The sequence below is a fragment of the Ailuropoda melanoleuca genome, chromosome 11 (assembly GCF_002007445.2).
Source record: "Ailuropoda melanoleuca isolate Jingjing chromosome 11, ASM200744v2, whole genome shotgun sequence".
NCBI lineage: Eukaryota > Metazoa > Chordata > Mammalia > Carnivora > Ursidae > Ailuropoda > Ailuropoda melanoleuca.
Genome location: NC_048228.1, coordinates 14162264 through 14182009, shown reverse-complemented (window position 1 = coordinate 14182009; position 19746 = coordinate 14162264). Strand labels below are relative to the sequence as shown.

The 19746-nt window shown below is 37.3% G+C and overlaps 1 long non-coding RNA gene across 1 annotated transcript in view; it reads right to left on the bottom strand.

Annotated features, from left to right (window-relative positions):
- Nucleotides 1-3277: 3277 nt before the first annotated feature.
- LOC117804370 overlaps nucleotides 3278-19746 on the bottom strand; it is a 46562-nt gene continuing 30093 nt past the window's right edge. The window contains exons 2-4 of the long non-coding RNA XR_004628722.1: nucleotides 11517-11598; nucleotides 6334-6493; nucleotides 3278-6224 (exon numbers count right to left, since the gene is read on the bottom strand). This is a non-coding gene — a long non-coding RNA (uncharacterized LOC117804370). The remainder of the gene's footprint in view (nucleotides 6225-6333; nucleotides 6494-11516; nucleotides 11599-19746) is intronic.

The window sequence follows — 19746 nt, the reverse complement described above, 5'->3', positions numbered from 1 at the left end:
GAGTATTGAGCAATATGGTAGGTAACTGTTTGTGAAGAATAACTATCAAAAGAAATAGCATTTCTTCCTGACAGAGTCTCTGCTCCAAAATGAACACAACAATACAGATGGTAGCAAAGAAACAGTGGACACATTTTCAATACTACTGCCAAAGAATAAATTCCCTTAAGCTAACCTTTATTTCCAAAATTTATTGAGCTATTTTTAGGACTTCCCCTCCAAATGGAAATTTGATGAATATGAAGAAAAAAGGTTAATGGCAGAAACAAATCAGAGAACAGAGTTTATGGAAAGTGGAGGAAGGGTACTCAAAACCGAAGACTGAATCAGAGAAGGTGAAGGATAAGATGGTGCTGTGGGGAATCACCACTCATTCTCTTGCCCACAAATATTTATTGAGCCTCTGTTAAGTGCCAGCCATTCTTCTAGGCACTGGGGTTAAGGCAGGGAACAAAACAAAATACTTTCCTTTGTGGAGTTTATATTCCTATGCAGAGGTTGGCCAACATCTTCTATAAAGTTCCAAATAACAAATATTTTGAGGCTTTGTGGGTCTCACAGTCTCTGTCACAGCTACTCAACTCTGCCATTATATGTGGGAAAGCTGTCACTGAAAGACATACAAGTGGCCACAGTTGTGTTCCAATAAAATTGTATTTATTAAAACAGATGGCAGGCTAATTTAGCCCTCAAGCCATAGTTTGCCAACCTCTGTTCTAAGTGGAAGGAGACAGATAACTGTATACTACCATTTCAGGTCATTATAAATGCCTTGCAGAAAAATAAAACAGGCCGAGGGGATGGAAGGTAATGATGTGGAGGAGCTGCTATTTTAGATTGTTAGAGAAAGTCCTTCTAATGACAACAAAGCAGAGAAGCTGAATGAAGTGAGGCTGTCAGACAGGATGGGATCCGGTGCATGGGTGGAGGGCTTGACTTTAAATAAGAGTGTGGACAAAGAATCTATTTTAATAGGAAAGAAGGCAAAATATGACGTTGCAGAAGTAGTAAGTTGGCATATATGGTTGGGGGAATATTGGTGCTTTTTCTGATCACTGATGGAAAGTGGTGAGTAGGGCCACACTTATCACACTTACCCTCCTCTTCTTTCTGTTCTTTACTTGCTGAAGACAATAAGTTCAGTAAGTATTGTGGGCAAGAAGAAATCTACAGAAGGACATTTTATAGCATTTCTAAAGGAGCAGAAGTTAGGGAAGTACATTCTAAGAATGACTAGTGGATGGTGCAACAGCTTTGAGAAATACCATAAGACATGGACGCAGGAGTCAGAGGGAAGATGTATCCTGGCGTGTAGTGAGTGTTATTACATAAAGAAGGTAGGAAGTGATAAGACGAATTTTAGAAACATCCTTAAAAGTTCAAATTTTATTTCATCAGCAATATTGTCATTCCATGGGGACCCTACAGGATTCTGTGAAAGAGGAAGTAAAAGGTGATACTTATGGAAAGTAAAACTGTCTATCAATGTCTACTGTACCAAAAGAAACCAACAAAGAGGCCTGTCCTTCCAGCTCAATTGGTGTCATCTCTGGCTTGCCCCATGAAAAGTATAAGTATAATTCAACAAAGCAAATTGTATGTAATCAAAGCTCACGAGGAAAATTGTGATAAAGACAACTGCTATACTGGAAATGATACGATAATACAGAATTGGGAATAGACAAGGAAAAATAAACTGTATAATTATCAGTACATATTCAGAATTAATTTCTAAGCTCTAAAGCACTATGAATAAAATCTCATTGCATGATAAATGAATTAGAGAAATCATTCATGCCCAGACAACAGGGATACCTGTGTGAGTCAGAGCTAACAGTGCCCTTCCTGAAACATTACATCATACCAGGTAGTTACCCGGTGGGAGCAAACTATGTTTCAAAATAAGAGGGCAACGGGTCATGCTGTCTCATTCCTTATGCCTATTTACAGCTTGACTCAAGACTGCCTGAAGTTCAAAACCTTTGTTCTCCAGGAACAGTCAACACTTATGACAAAGTTTGTCCAAAGAAATTAGCAACTGACAGGGAATCTTCACTTTTAGATTTGACATCTCATAATAAAACCAAGTTTATATGCCGACCATATGAAATAAACCCTAATTCAAGTTGATGTCATTTCAGAGAGCAGCAGTGGTGGTCAGACCCAAGAACAAGCCCACTTGCCCTGCATGAAAAGCCCATGGGTTTGAAGGGGGAGCATTGGCAAAAAGGCAGACTGGGTTGCCAGCGTCTAACACTTATAACCAGGAAATCTCTTATTCTCTTTTGGCTGACTCTGTTGTAATCTTGAGTAAGTCACTTAAATTCCAAACACTCAACTTCCTTCCATCTAGAAACAATGATCTAATACTAAGAAATCCTAAAAATATGAGACAATTTCTTATTTATAATTATCACCAGCTAACAGTAGTAGGTGACTAAGGAGGAAAAAAAATACCCATAAAGCAAAAGTAATCCACTCTTTATCAGGGTATCTCTACCACTACATTACAAATATGTCCTCTAGAAATGTTCTTTTTGAGCTATTCCAACACAGGCACTGTAATAGTTAATTCAAGAGGTAGGGTTCAATGATGTCCACACAAACAAGTTTTCAAACTGTGGCTCTTTGTCTAGGTGGGAGTAGGTGTGCCAGTGTCTGTTTTTGAACCATTACAGTATATTCATGAATTTATGTCCTAATCTGCTAGCTTAATTAAAGAACTCTCACCAAATATAGCAAAAGTTTGGAGCTCTAGCTCAGGAAGAATGCCCTCACTTACTAGGATGCAGATTAGTGATGAGGAAGAATTAGGGCTCCAGACAGATCTCCTTTCCACAATATTGCAGAATGTAAATTTTAACATTTGTTTTATTGTTATTTTTAATAAGCCCCCCCCAAGGAAGTTAAGTATGTATTCCTAGTTGTTTACTAGCTGCAGGTGAGGGAAAGCTATTTAATTGCATACGCCCAGACTTCTCATTTGCAAAATGGGGGTAGTTATGCCTAACGTGTGCACATTGCTGTGAAGTTTAAACAAGGAAAATACATGTATAAAAATTACATATATATATAAAATATAAATATATATAGCAATTAATGCAGTATCTGATGCATAATAATTAAGTTTGGGGGGCGCCTGGGTGGTGCAGTCGTTAAGCGTCTGCCTTCGGCTCAGGGCGTGGTCCCAGTGTTCTGGGATCGAGCCCCACATCGGGCTCCTCCGCTAGGAGCCTGCTTCTTCTTCTCCCACTCCCCCTGCTGTGTTCCCTCTCTCGCTGGCTGTCTCTGTCAAATAGATAAATAAAATCTTTAAAAAAAATTAAGTTTGGTTTTTATAAGTGAGGAAAGTGTGGACCCACATAATGTAGCAGTTGAGAGTAATTTTATTGTTGACTTTCAGCTACTCAGAGCCTTTAACAAATTCCTTAGGAAGAAGTGATTTCTTAAATTCTTCAAAGTCATACACCAAATTTCGAGTAGGTATCACATCTAGTGTTTTTCCTCTCTTTAGAGAAAAACATAAATTCTACACCAAATTCTATAGCTTACCTCTATGTATTATTTCAGATACCCAAAATATTAAAATTTCCAGTTATTCTGGAGAGATTATTTGTGCATCAGACATCAAAATGTCCATCATTGTTCTGGCAAATCATATCTTGGAATGTAAGAGTGTAGCAAAGCAGAACTGTTATAGGAAAATTTGGAATAAAAAAATAGAGACTAATCCTTGCCTTTTTTGACCTCAGACTATAAATAATAAAGCTTTGTAATTATATGGCACATTATACTTTGTACAGTAAAAATAAAACAAACGGCACTTGTAACAAACACTGTTTTCTGTGAGCCAATGGCACTCCTCCCTGCTCATCTCATTTCCTAAGCCAGGACTTGAGAAATCAGGTGACTTGGCAATGAAAACGAAATCACATACATATTCACGGAAAGTCTGTAAACCAGGATGATGAGTAACTTGAAAACTCAAGCAAGGGTCTGCTTTTATCGTTTTTGCCTCTGGCTTCCATTGCCTTTTATTGCCTCTACTGATAGCAGCAGAAGCTGGGAGCGCGGTAAGGAAAAAAGAGACAGCTAAAACTGACTTGGCACTGAATCCTGTCACACAGCATTGCAGGTCAGTGAGAACACAAGCAGAATTTGACTTGACCTTCTAAAACTCTTCACTGTAATCTTGGTCATTCTCTTAATTGAATTATGGATCTCAGGTTGGTTTTGTCTTTAATATTCTTCATTGAATTTCTGTTGAATCGGTATTTGTTGTTGTTACTGTTGTCGTTGCTATTATGCCAATTAGTTCAATGAAAATGGCCCTATCCAAATGGCCAAGAACAACTAAGCAGAACTGTTTTCTTGTCATAAATGATATATCCTATGAATATATTAATTTATGACTATAGAGAGCATAATGTAGTCCTTTTAAATGAATTTCTTCACCTCTAAGTTGAATTGAATTTAAAAAGATTTATCAATCACGGAGAGTTATTATGAAGAATATAAGAACTATGAGGCTTGAAAAAAATCGTTTAATTGAGTGTCCTACTTCTATGCCAAAAAAATCTTGTAATCTGTTAAAGATAAAGTCTATATTAATTATATATATGATGCATGCATTATATGTATATAAATGCACATGCTTTTTTAGTGTAAATCTATATTTATGTTATTTGAAAGTAAGAATCTGGGTCAAGGACTCCATGACAACAAAATACCCAAGATTTTCCATAAAACAAGTGGAATGGAGGGGCACCAGGATGGCTCAGTCAGTTACGCGTCTGCCTTTGGCTCAGGTCCTGATGGTCCTGGGATTGAGCACCACGTAAGAATCCCTGCTCAGCGTGGAGTCTGCTTCTCCCTTTCCCTCTGCTCATTCCCCCTGCTTGTTCTCTCTCTTGCTCTCTCTCTCAAATAAATAAATAAAATCTTTTATTAAAAAAACAAGTGGAATGGATTAAAGATTTTAGAAGATGTTGGAATATGCAATGGTAACATACATAATGAATTCAGAAGAGTGAAGAACTGTTTCCTGTCATTCAGGAAGAATGGACCATCTTATTCTAGTGAATATGGTGAGCAAAGGCTATAGTTACACCAAATGTCAGGCTATAGTTCTAAAATTAATTCTTCTGGGAGACCATCACCATCCATCTCTGAAAAAAAATCCCCCATGTTTCCACTTTTTTGGCTTTTATTATTGCAAGGGGAAAAATGGGATCTGAAACCTAACAGCAAAGAGTTCCAGGCAGTTTAAATGTGCAAAATCTGAACAACTTACTTCAGCCCAGAACTTAGCTTCTCCTGAGTCCACCTGGCTGTTTAGTTTTTCTTACCAGAAATACCACTCTGGAATGTTCAGGAAGCATAAATCCTAAGAGCCAAGAGAGAAAGCCAGAAACTTGCACCTGGCACAACTTATCTAGGCTTGCTAGCATAAATGAATGTTAATTCCAGAAGGACCGGAGAACCCTAGAACAGAGGCATGACAGATATTGTAGTTTGGTGGAATTAGAGTGGAGATGGGAATAAGAAAGTCCATTTGAATTCTGGTTCTGCCTCTTCGTAGTTGTGTGAGTCAGGACCCTTGTGGGAAGTTGCAAAAACCCAGCTGGAACTAGCTTATTCAAAGGAAAAGGAGGTATTTATTGTCTCAGGAAACCAGACAGGCAGCAGGTTAAAAACACAGTGGTCATGAGGGAAAACTGGATCAGGGACATTCGCGCTGCCAGGTCAGCTTCCTTCTCTTGGACCAATACTCTCAATGTGCCTACCATGACAACTTCCAGTGGCTTCTGCTGGCTCCCATAGGAACAGCTTTCCAGCCAGAGAAGAGGACTCTCTCTCCACATCACCTCCCTCATTTTCCTCCATCCCTCTCTTCATCCAGATTCAAAAAAAATGTGAGGAAAACTTCTAATTGTCTTGACTCCCTTCATGTATCCATGAGCTGGGTCAGGAGGGTTATTATTAGTCCAGTTTAGGTCAAGTGGCCACTCCAAGGTCAGTTAGTGTTGCCCAGGGGACTGAGGTCACAGGATGAGACAGCTCCCAGTTAGAACACACATTAGAGGTGAGGGTAGAGAAGCAGTTTTCCACAAGGAGGAGGCTAGCACAGGCACAATCTCTTGCCTGCGAGGCAGCCCACGTGACCTGACTCTACCCCAGTAACTCCTGGGTCTTAGGCCAAGCTCTTGAACCTCCTTACTTTCCTAAAGTAAAAAAGGGGAAAATTATAATACTTAACTCACAGAATTATTGTGGGGAATTATTAAATTAATAGATGATTAAAAGTATCTTGAAAAATATAAAATAACTTACAAATAAGTACATTTTCAGTTTTTTCCTCAGAACTAGTAGATTTCTGGAATCTGGTACAAATGAACAAAGGACTGTCTTTCCCTCAGCCCCATTTGATGCATCAGATTCCTTGGGAAATAGTCTAATAATGGTCACGTGATTTGTAGCATGTACACCACATCTGTTGTAAAAAAGATACATTAGCAAGAATTAGGTCTGATAATTTAAAACATAAGCCCAAAGGAGCAAAAGTTTATTTCATCAGAAAAATACAGCTGGTTTTTCTCTATAACTTAATACCTAAATTATGGATTAGTACAAAGAAATGTATTTTCTGGTAAATGTAGCCGAATATGTATCTTGAATAAGAAAATAAATTTTCTTAGTACTCCTTGCTCCAAGCATTCTGAGTCCTTTTTTTGGTACTGATTAATATCACATGAGAGACAATACAAATTTCATGCTGCCTGAAAGGAAACCGAGGTAGGAATATTTAACAGCTCCCCTGCAACAGCTCCCCTGTCATTACTCAAATAATGACACCAAACATAAAATCCTTGTCTTCCATCCCAAATTCAGGACTTCACCGTATCTTCAATCCACTGTCCTTGATTTAGTGCAATTTGACTTTGGAATGTATATATATGGTACTTGGTAAATTATGTAAGGTAAGGAGGTGGCTCAAAACGTGCTTGAGGCTTCCCTGGACTAGAAGCTTCTGTTGGATTTTCCAGGCAACAAATTTTCTCGGGGGCGGGGGGGGGAAGGTAAAGGAATTTAGGGAAAAGGGGTGAATTTCTCTGTGTCAGTCCTGCCTACCTTAGCGCACGTGGATCCATCCTTACAAAAAATAAAATCATTCTGCCCCATCTTTGACAGGCTATACAAATCTCACTCCCTCTGGGAATATGTCTCTGAACTCTCAAGACTGGATCAGATAGCCCTCTGTTGGGTCCCAGACAACTGTGCTTGTTTCTTGTATCATGTATATCTCTTTCAGTCTCAAAACGCCAAAAAATACTAATCAAACAGCTTATACAAGAAAAGACTTTTCTTCAGCAATGCATATATCAACAGTAGGCTATTAACAATTAAGCTCTGGGGGAGTCAAAAATTATACAGAGATTTTCAACAGCATGGGGGTTGGTGCCCCTAACTCCCATGTTATTCATAGGTCAAGTACATAGTGAATTTGTGATAAAGAATTAAATAATTCAAAATTCAGGTAGGGTTCCAAGATAAAGTTATGAATGACAGTGAAATAACAAGTCAAGAATAGAAAGATCTAAAAAAAATTTATATAAGAAAGTAGAAAGATCTTCATTTTGAAAGATGTATAATAATGAAGAATTTGATCTTCTTTGTTTGCTCTTTCTGTAGGAAGCTTTGTTGAATGAAAAGGCAAACTGCAAAAATCTATGAAGTGACTCAGAATTAACAAAATCCTCCTTGAAAATGCCTATAAATATCCCTCCACAGAAGCTTTTCTGGATTACATAGTTATAATAAAAACTATTACTTTGTCTTCTGATTTGTAGAAAATAAGGCACCGATGAAGAAGATAAGAACTCTTCCAAACAGTATAATGAAATAGCATACATTTATTATAATTTAAAATGTTTCGTTACTTAGTTGCCCTGTTTAATTCATGTACATATACTGTTACTTGCTGTGCACACTAATCGATAGGTTAAATACACTCAGAGTCACTTCTATTAAAAATAAGGTCAATGGTCATTAAAAACACATAGCAAATAATGCCCTATACTAATTTTATTTCCATGAGAAAATTCAATTTGCCATTTATCATTTCAATTCATTCTCTTTTTCCAGAAAGGGAAACTTGACAGGAACAGAATATGTTGTGGTTAAGCATAAGGGCTCTAGAGGCAAACTTGGGGGTGGGGTTTGGGTACCAGGCTCCCTCACATGCTAATGTGTGATACTGGGATAATCACTTACCTTCTCTGTGCCTGCACCATAGAATTCGATGGAATAATGCATGTGGAAAGTACAGTGCCTAGTATGTCCACAGCTATCACCATCAGTAACCACCCCATTCCCTAGCCAAAGCATAAAGGCTAACCAACCTGCCAGTCAAGAACAGGGCTTACAGGACCTTACAAGGACAGGACCAGGACAAGCCTTGCACCAAATGTGATATTCAACGAATGGTGACTTTTCTTCCTAATGTACATCTGGACTCACTGGCATCTGCTTATGGTATGATTCTAAAAATCTCTCAGGAGCTTGCTACTGGTGGACTATTATCCTGATCATCAAGAAAGGAATTATCTAGGATTTAGCATATTCTTCAAATAAAATCTAATTTTGTTTCTTAAAAAAGTAAGATATAAGAATATATCTGACGCATAGCAAAAAAAAAAAAAGAACTAAAGAAAATATATGGAAACAGTGATCTCATTGATTTGTTTTACAATTATTAAATGTCTACTATGTACAAGGAGTAATTTTGCTGGGTGTTAGAGAACAATACAAAGATAGATATAATACGACGGCTATTATCAAGCAGTAGAGACAAATATAAAACTTATGTATTAGACAGCAGATTCCATATCAGAAGCATTAGTTAAATGCTGTAAGAACATAGAGGAGAAAGAGAAAATTAAATAAAATCTAGGAAAGTGGAGAATTTCCTTGGCTTTTAGGAAGACATATATAAGACTTCCTATAGGAGGACAGAGACAAGGAACAGTGGATTTTCCATTACCCTCAGCACCTTCCCCACACGTAACAACCACAGTTTTGGTACGGGAGATATGGTAAACAGAAAAAATAGCCATCAGAATAAGAACGATTGCATGCTGAGAAGTATATGTGAAAAAGAGGATTGTCCCATTCATGATACAAAGTGAGGAAATTTATGGAGTGATTATATACATGGACACTACAGCACCAGCTTAAAAATCCACTGTCACAGGGCAGCCGGGTGGCTCAGTGAGTTAAGTGTCCAACTCTTGATTTCGGTTCAGGTCATGATCTCAGGGTCATGAGATGGAACCCCGCATAGGGCTCAGCACGAGTCTGCTTGTCCCTCTCCCACCCCTGTCATGCACCAGGCCAGCCTGTGTGTATGCATGCTCTCTCTTCATTAACCAGCCTTTCCTTCATTATCTGGTCTGCTTCACTGCAGACCAAGTTTAATTCAAGGACGAAGAGCAGCAGATGTTTCCACAGCATGGCTGCTAGCCAGAAAGCATGTTCTTAAGTCCTTTGAGAGCATAGTGCTTAGACTTTTTCTGCAGGAAGAGTAAACTAGCAAGAAAGAAGTTGTCCTAATTTTTTAGCTACTGCTACCAATCTTCCTCTCTACCCTGTCCATTCCCTCAATTTATCTGTCTTTCTATATATCTCATTCATAAATTTTCTCCTATAGTTATTTCCCAGATTTGTAACAAACTCAGGACATTTCTATTGCTCTTGCTCTCAGAGTAAGTTCCAGAAAATCTCTATGCCTGGAAGGAAACATGGTTTACTGAACTAAAGTAGCAACTTGGAAAGGATGGCTCTAGAACATTCTGAACACTATGATTTTATTAATGCACAATGTGTAGCAAAGCAAGATGATTAACCTCCAAAGGGTATTGTGAATTTTAAAAACAAACAAAAAATCAGAAGGAATAAACTGTACTAATCAGTGATACAATCACAATTAATTATCTCAAAACTACTCTCAGTGAATAACATTGAGAGATTGGTTTTTAGAATGGCCTTAAATAAGATCAAATAAAATTTCTTGATTCTTCTCAGAAACACTTTAAATTTATTTAAGAAAAAATATTTAGAAGAACAACAGGCATTGAAGATAGTCTAATTTCCAAAATATTCATTTTGAAAAACCATCATTTCTAAAACTGGATTGGTAAGACTGGATCTTGTAGTTCTGATAGTTAGATAAATAGTAGATAATAGATATATAGATAAATAAATAAAATGATTTAGCTACTGTTTCCTTCAAATTTAGATTTGGTATTAAATACAGGACCAGTAGTAAATATTTACCTTACTTTGCACTTTTCTGTGACTGAGCAAAACGCCCATTTCAAAAAATGTCACATTTTACCCCACATTTCCTCTACCCTGCAAAGGTGCCATGGGATTGCTATTTATGAAAGTAGGAAGATGGCCTGATGGGAAAAACACTGGACAGATCTAAATTGTTGTCCCAACTTTACTATTTGCCGTGCAACCTTAGGTAAATAATTTAATCTTGCTGAACTTCATTTTATCCTTTAAAAATGGGGACAAGATATTGTTCTCTGCTTTATCCTTAAGGTTGCTGTGAATATCAAGACACATAAAATACTTTTAAAAATTGTAATGATTTTGTACATTCTTTATAAAGATATATAATGAGGCACCTATAATATTTTTGTATATATTTTCAAACTCTTTAAAAATACATCTATAACTCAAAAAATAAATCTATAACCCTTACCATGATTTTTCATCAATTCTTTAAAAGTAACTAATATACACTAAAGCATCAGGATTAAGCTCATAAACTTTTAAGTCAAACTGCTGCTTACTAGGGCAAATTGCCTAATCTATTTTGCAACTTCTTAATCTATAAAATGGTATATAACAATAGTACCTACCTCACCTTCAGAGCTGTTGTGCACATCAAATCCATTAAAATATGCAAAGTACCTAGAACAACGACTCCTATGCAATAGACACAAGTATTAATTCTCCTAAGAATAAGAATTTGAAAAGATATGTGAATCTGTTGCAATTTTATCATTACCAGAGGTAGGTATTTAAATAATCAGACCAGGGACACCTGGGTGACTCAGTGGATTAAGCAGCTGCCTTTGGCTCAGGTCATGATCCCAGGGTCCTGGGATTGAGTCCCACATCAGGCTCCTTGCTCAGCGGGGAGCCTGCTTCTCCCTCTCCTTCTGCCTGCTGTTCCCCCTGCTTGTGCTTTCTCTCTCTCTCTCTCTCTGACGAATAAATAAATAAAATCTTTTTTTAAAGTAAATAAATAAGTAATCAGTCCTTATGATTCATTTATTCTTTCAGGAAAAAAAAAACCTTAAAAATTTATCCACATGTCTCTCTTAAAATCCACTCACCTCTTGCATCTAAGAAGACAAGATCAAGAAAACTTTGAAAGCCTAACTGCTAATTTCTTTGCATTTTTTCTTAAGAAACAAAAAGATATAACCGATATGACTTACAGCAATTGAGAGTATATGGCTAAACAACGTCATATTCCAGGCTTCGACTTCTCTTCGGTGGCTCACTTCCGGGTCTGCAGTACTTAACCATAAGAAAAAGGAAGTGATGATGGATTTAAATGAGAAGGGTGTCTTCCAACTACCCTGCCTGGAGATCCAAAATAATCTACCATGCCCAGAAGAGAGCAAGAGTCTCATGGTCATGATGGACACAACAGAGTTCTGTCTTGAGAAACAATTACAAGTTTGTTCTTTGTCTTATCATCTTCTATTTCTGAACAACTAAAAACTGAATTTCAAAAACTTGACTGGATGTCAGTCTCACAACCATCCCCTCCAACTGCATATAAGCAATCATCAAATCTTATTGATTTTTTGCCTTCTTTCTGATCTTTAGACCATCTACCCACCAAACACATGTGTCATGCACATGTGCACACGTGCACACACACCCCCCACGCACACTATCCAACCAATTAAATCACTACTGCCTGTTAATTATCTCCTAAACTATCACAACTGTCTCTTTACTGATCTTCCTGCCTGCCTCTAATTTCATCCCACAGTCTGCATCACCTTAACCTAACTTCCATGCTGCTGCTGGAATGGCACTCATGGCACGAACATTTGCCATGTCTTTTTCCTGCTTGCATTTTCATAATGCAGTATAAGATCAATTCAGAACACTTTTCCAAAAAATACAAGACTCTTCAAAATCTGACACCTGCCTATTCGCTCAAATTGATCTTCCAATGCTATTCCCCTTGTCTGGAGTATCTCTTCTCTGGGACTCCCACAGATGTTACAAGCTTCACTTGAAATGCTGCCTCCTTCATGAAGATTCCCTGCTTCTTGACGGCACACTTAGATGCTAGTGCTCACATGCTTTCAGTAATTTGTCAACATCTCTCTATTCTAACAATTACCTTAGAGCTATATAGTTGTTTGTTCACACATCTATCTTCTCACTACTATTCTGGGAGGCAAACCAATATATACAGTTTTAAATTATAACACTTAAAAAATGTGATACATTCTCATTGTAGACACCTTAGAAAATTCAATAATGTCTAACAAAAACAAAATTATTTATATTTCTTCCACAAAGAAAATACCATTATTTTAAAAATAGTTCTTCTATTCATATACATATACAAACACATTCACATGTACACACCCACACTACATATTTTTTATTTGTCTTAGAACATTCATAGTTTGGTTTGTTTTTGTTTTTGTTTTTTTTTCTAGCAGCTAGCACAGGGCCTACCACATAAATAGTCAACAAATATTTACTGAGTGAATGAATAATCTCAAATCTATGCCCCATTTCTCCTTGTCCTTGGCTACTGCCCTATAATCATTCTTCTGAACTACTCTAGTAATCTGTAATTGGTCTCATTGCCACGAATTTCTTTTCACTTCGATTCACCCAGTATATTGCTGCCATGATTATATCATCAAATGAAAATCTTGCTACATTATTGTCATGTTTATAAATCTTTTGGTTACTTTTATTGCCTATGAAATAACATGCAATTCCTTATCATTCGAGACTTTTCACAATTTAGTCCTAATATACTTCCCTGACCCATCTTCTGTCATTTCTACCTCTTGTATTGGGGATCAGCCTGGTCACACTAGACCATTCACAGTTCTCAAAGATATGCCATGGAGTCTCACTCTTGACTCATGCCACTCCTTCTGATCAAAACAGCCTGCCCCAGTCTTCCTCATCAGGCAAATATTTGATATATTCTCAAGGACAAATATATGTATATATCATCTACGAGTCTTCCAACATTTCTTCCATTGTTCAGCCAAGTGATTCATTCTTTCAGCTATTTCCAGAGAAGTCGTCCCAAAAGCTAAAACTAAAGTTTTGTAAAACTGCATTCTCTGACCCCCGCTAATGGAGGCTCAGATTTCGTAGGAGTGGAGTGGAGACAGGAATCTGTTGTTTTAAAAACATGCTACATCCCAACATAAACAATGCCAGACTGAACGCAGTTAAGTTCCAGGCCAGACTGAACTCTGGGTTGCTGAGTGCTAAACATTCCTCTTAAAGCATGACTCAGGATCATGCTGGAAACACCCAGAAGTAGAGCATGTTGGGACCCATGCTTTCAGGTATTAATAAAACCAATCATGTTTTCTCATAGGTTTTATGCATATGAATCTTTGGGAAGTGAAATCAGCTTCTGTTATTTCAAGCTGTTCAAAATATCAGGGAAATGGAGGGATTGAAAACATAAAGTAAAACAAAGGCATAAACTATTAAATATAGACCAAAAAAAAAAAAAAAGGAAGAAAAGGACATGAAGTCATGTAAGCTGTCTCTATAACACTGTACTCATGGGGGGAAAAGTGAAGAGGAGAAGAAGCACAATGAAACTAGTCATAAAAAAAACATGATTTGTGTCCAAGGAGCCATCAAGTGTCTTGCTTGTTCAAATCAGCAGAACTATTATCCTAGATTGGCATTACTGGCTCTGAACAAGTCACTTAGCCCAAGATTCTTGGGATTTTCCTCATTCAAAAAGATATGCAACTCCTTTTGACGATTTCAGTTCAAAGTAACTCTACGTAAAACCCACCCTCCCTTCTCTTGGGTACAATATGCTCATTCACCGAACAAGCGTCCAGAGAAGAAAAATGCGTTAATAGTTAATCATTTCTAAAGTTAACTTTAGAATCAAGAATTTTAGAGACAGAAAGACTGTAAGAGATTTTCTAGACCATACTTTTTAACCTTTTCCACAACAGAGTGCACACAGAAAATGGTATTTGTGTAGCACACCGGGATACAGAGATGAGACTGTTGAAGACTACAGATGACTGGCAAGGGGCTCCTGCTGCCAGTGGGTAGGTGTCAAAGAGCTCAGTATCTCCCAGAACCTCTGTAACCCATACTGCTCGAGAAGATATACTAGATAAACCAATGCATCTTAGAGAGGAGAAAACTCAAGCCCCAGAGTGTGGCTTAAGACCAGAGAGGTTAACAAAGTCACTTAGTGAGAAAGCGAGGACTGGGTTTTCACATGCCTCACATGAACAATGATTCCAATCTATATGCCATTCAGAATTCACCAATTCTGATCATTGGTGGAGGAGTCATTTGAAGGGACCCACCAATTCACTGAGGCACCCAGCAATGGCAACAGATTGCAAAAATGATGATCTCTCCCACAAATATCTGTACTGATTTCAACTGTATTTAAATGCTACTTAAAAAAATAACAAAGATATTCATTCAGAATTCAATTAATTCATTGAAAAAATGCTAGAGAAGATCCTAAAAGTACTTCGTAAATAAATGGAGGGAGCTGCCAGGAATTAAGCAGGAGTATGAGTTTAGGGAAGTAAGTGAGAAGCAGTTGCGTGCCCTGGGAGAACCTATATATCCAGGATGCCTAGAACTTTGCATTGTCCCAGAGCAGAAAGCTCCATTAGTGACCCTCCAGCAAGAAAGCCATGCTCAGGAAAAGCCAGGTACACAGGAAAAGAGTTCACTAGAAATAATTGAATAAACAACCCTTCACAGAGGCAAGCAGCAAAGAAATCTGCCTGAAAGAGATTTAAATACGGGGCCAAAGCTCTTCTGAGAATTTGTAGCAACTGGAAATTTCAGCCATGGATTTAGGATCAAAATTTACACCATTTACATGATAAGGAAAATCGTAAGCCAAAAATTTTCATTTCTGGACCCATTTAAACTAGACCTAGGTCTGTAATGTCCTCATACATGTGTCAGAAAGAAACACAGATCCTCCCTGGAGGAATGAATTAGAAAAGTTCAAAGGAGGGGTGCCTGGGTGGCTCAGTCATTAAGCATCTGCCTTGGGCTCAGGGTGTGGTCCCAGCATTCTGGGATTGAGCCCCACGTCAATCTCTTCCACTGGGAGCCTGCTTCTTCCCCTCCCACACCCCCTGCTTGTGTTCCCTCTCTTGCTGGTTGTCTCTCTCTCTGTCAAATAAATAAATAAAATCTTTAAAAAGAAAAGAAAAGAAAAGTCCAAAGGATTGTGTTTTATTGTGAAGAAAAGTTTGCAATAAAAGAAAAATCACAAAACACATGAGAAAAAACTAAGCCACCACAAACACTGTCATAGAAATTATAAACAATAGGAACTTGGATACTGGAAATGTACAAATACAGAGAACATATAGAAAATAAATTTATAGGGGCGCCTGGGTGGCACAGCAGTTAAGCATCTGCCTTCGGCTCAGGGCGTGATCCTGGCGTTATGGGATCGAGCCCCACATCAGGCTCTTCCGCTATGAGCCTGCTTGTTCCTCTCCCACTCCCCCTGCTTGTGTTCCCTCTCTCACTGGCTGTCTCTATCTCTGTTGAATAAATAAATAAAATCTTTAAAAAAAAAAGAAAATAAATTTATATGTTTAAGGAAGTTTTAAAAGGGGATGGGGAGGTAAAAACATCACTAATAAGCAAGGGATTAAGAGATTTGGGAAAAGAGATATAGAAATAAAAATATAATAATTAAAAGTAAATATTCAATGTAGGGATTAAAAGTAGCAGATAGATACTATGGTGGACAGAATTAATAAAATGGAAAATTCTTATACAAAAAGAGAAATTACACAGAATAAAGCAATAGAGATAAAAAGATGGGAAATACTTTTAAGACATAAAGAAAACAGAGGAAGTCCAAAGTATATCTAGTCAGAGTTTCAGGACAACCAGGCAAATTTAACCAAAAGAAAGTAATATAGCCATAATTAATGTCAGACCAAATTCTTTTTTCAAAAAAAAATTTATTTATTTGACACAGACAGAGAGAGAAAGAGAGAGAGCACAAGCAGGGCGAGTGGCAGAGGGAGAAGCAGGCTCCCCGTTGGGAAGGGAGCTGGACATGGCGCTTGATCCCAGGACCCTGGGATCATGACCTGAGCTGAAGGCAGACCCTTAACTGACTGAGCCATCCAGGTGCCCCCCCCAAATTATTCTTTTTTTTTTTTTTAAGGATTTTATTTATTTATTTGACAGAGGGAGAGAGACAGCTAGCAAGAGAGGGAATACAAGCAGGGGGAGTGGGAGAGGAAGAAGCAGGCTCCCAGCGTAGGAGCCTGGGAGCCTGATGTGGGTCTTGATCCCAGAACGCCGGGATCACACCCTAAGCCAAAGGCAGATGCTTAATGACTGAGCCACCCAGGCACCCCCCAAAATTATTCTTTAAAGGAAAAAAATACTACTAGTAAAGAAGAAAACTCTATAAAAATAACAAGATATAATCAAAAGAATATCACATTTACAGGTTCATATTATTTGATATTGTAGCCTCAAAATAAATAACACATAAAAAGAACTACAAAGAGAAATTGACAAATGCAAGTATTTGTGGGAAATATCTAACACATATCTTTTAGTCATTAATATTTAGAATAGGACTTTGAATGAACTTTGAATGAACAAGACAAAACCATGAAAGTTGCAACCAATAGATAAGTAAGTCCTGGAGATCTATAAAGCACAGTGTACTGAATATACAAATGATACTGTATTATAATTGCCAAACTAGCTAAGAGACTAGATCTTAATTATTCCCACCACAAAAAAAGAAATAATAATTATGTGACATGATAAAGATGCTAACTATCACTACAGTTGGGCAATCATAAAATATAAATGTTATAAATCAACACATATACCTTAAATCTACACGATGTTGTATGTAAATGTATTCAATAAAAAATAAAAGGGAGGAAATAAAAAAAGAAAAACCAATAATGCAATAATTCCTATCAGTCCTCGTCATAGAGTTAAACCCCAATTTTAGAATTCCTTTTATATTTAGAAGATTTAGTTCTGTCCTATGGAATGTAGGTAGAAGTGATGCATGTACTTTCAGGCCCAAACACAGAATATCCTGTATAATTGTCTACACTCTTGCTTCCTCATCTAAGACATACAGAGCTGCCCATTGAGAATGCTGGCAATTTTAAAAAGGTTAGAAGCTTACTCTCTGTGTCATACATAGATATATTCAGGATGGACTTTGAATGAACAAGAAATAAACTCATCCTGTGTTAAGCCCTTTGAAATTTCGAATTGTTTATTATAGCTAATGGCTTATCATAAGAACACAGAAATTAAAAATAAAATGAGAGCTAAAAATAATTCTCTCTTTTGGCAAAGTTTTAAACACAATTCTGGTAACTCAGGAGTTAAAGAGAAGAGTGTAATAAAAAATTTTATAAATATTGGAATTAAATAATAAATAAACCCAAAGAAAAGTTGGAAGAGGAAAATCTTATGGAGAAGAATGGAAATAGAAATAAGCATGTAACAGAAGAGAAACAAAATGAAATGTTGGTCTTTGAAAAGTCTAATAAGATTAACAAATCCCTAGGAAAATTGATTCAAGCAAAAAGGTCAAGTAAAAAATCAATAATATTAGGAATGAAAAGGGGAAATACTGCAGATGTAGAAGAAAGTTTAAAAATAAGAATATACATGAAAAATTAAAAGATAAAGACACTGACTGTCTTTTGTCCTGGACTAACTTGTCAGTGATGTTTGTATTGTGAATGGCCTTGGAAGATACAGCGTCTCCTTCTGGAGCAAAAAGCAGTCAACACTTATGCTAATTAAAAAAGATTCAAGTTCCCTAGGCTTAGTATTTCTCTCCTAAAATGCAACCCAGTGCATAAGCAGGCATCCATCTCAGCCCATCCATGCTGCCCAGTTGGACTTGGACACAAGAACTGATGCAAACATGAAGCTCATGCTGCTTGTTGTGCCTTAACTGAAGTCTTATTATCTCTGACTCAGGAGTTCATATCTACTGTGGTAAGATAACCTGTTGGCTTGCAAGTATCGTAAAATCTCACTGCTCTCAAAGTTCTTGACATGAACAAGATAATTTGAAAATGTATGGGGAAGATCCACGATGAGACAAAACCTTCTTCTTTTTTTTTTTTTAAGACTTTATTTGTCAGAGAGAGAGCACACACAATCATGGGGAGCGGCAGGCAGAGGAAGAACCAGGCTCCCTGCTGAGCAAGGAACCCAATGCTGTACTTGATCCCAGGACCTTGGGATCATGACACTTGAGCCTAAGGCAGGCACTTAACCAACTGAGCTACCCAGGCATCCCTGAGCCAGAATTTTCTTTCTGTTTTTTTTTTTTTATTAAAGATTTTATTTATTTATCCGACAGAGATAGAGACAGCCAGCGAGGGGGGGAACACAAACAGGGGGAGTGGGCGGGGAAGAAGCAGGCTCCCAGCGGAGGAGTCTGATGTGGGGCTGGATCCCAGAACGCCAGGATCACGCCCTGAGCTGAAGGCAAATGCTTAACGACTGAGCCACCCAGGCGCCCCAAGCCAGAATTTTCTTAAAGAAGAACAAGAAGAGGGTACTTGCCTTGTCAAATATGGATTCATTATTGGGTTACAAAATTTAAGATTGTGTAATATTGAAATGGAAATAGATTAATGGGCCAATGGAAAACAAGAGCTATCACAGAAACAGATCTAAACATATGTGAAAACTTAATAAATGACAGAATTGAATTTCTAGGTTAGCTAGAAAAGATGCATGATTCTACAATTAAAGCTAGGATAAGTATTATCCATCTGAATAAAAAATAAAATTGGATCACTACCTCATACCCCACAAAAAATTAATTTCAGATGGAATAAAGTCTTAAATGTGAAAAAGCAAAACTTTGCAAATTTTAGCAGAAAATGGATTTATGACTGCAGTTTAGAAAAGACAGAAAAAGCACCAATCATATAGTAGAAGATTGATGTCTTCAAATACATAAAAGGTTAAACTTCATTTAAACCAAAGCTATAAAAAAAGATGTCAAGACAAAGTCTAAAAAGGAAAGCAGAAATGTACTCACTTTACAAATAACTAAAGAAGGATTAATTACCAGACTACTTAACAATTCCTAAAAATCAGACGAAAAATGCAAACAACTCAATAGAAAAAGAGACAAAGATAAGAACAGACATTTCTCAAAGAGAAATAGGAATGAATGTCCAATAAACTTGGGAAGGGCACAACCTCACTTTAGTTATCAGGGAAATACAAATGAAACCACATTTTACGCCTATTTGTTTAATGACATTGTTAAAGTCTAACCTGTTCGATGTTGTGGAAGATGCAAAACGTAGCAGAAGTCTTAAAGGTTGTTAGTTAGGGGGATAAATTGATATAATCATTTCAAGCTCTGAATTTAACTCTCAGCTTTATTTCTCC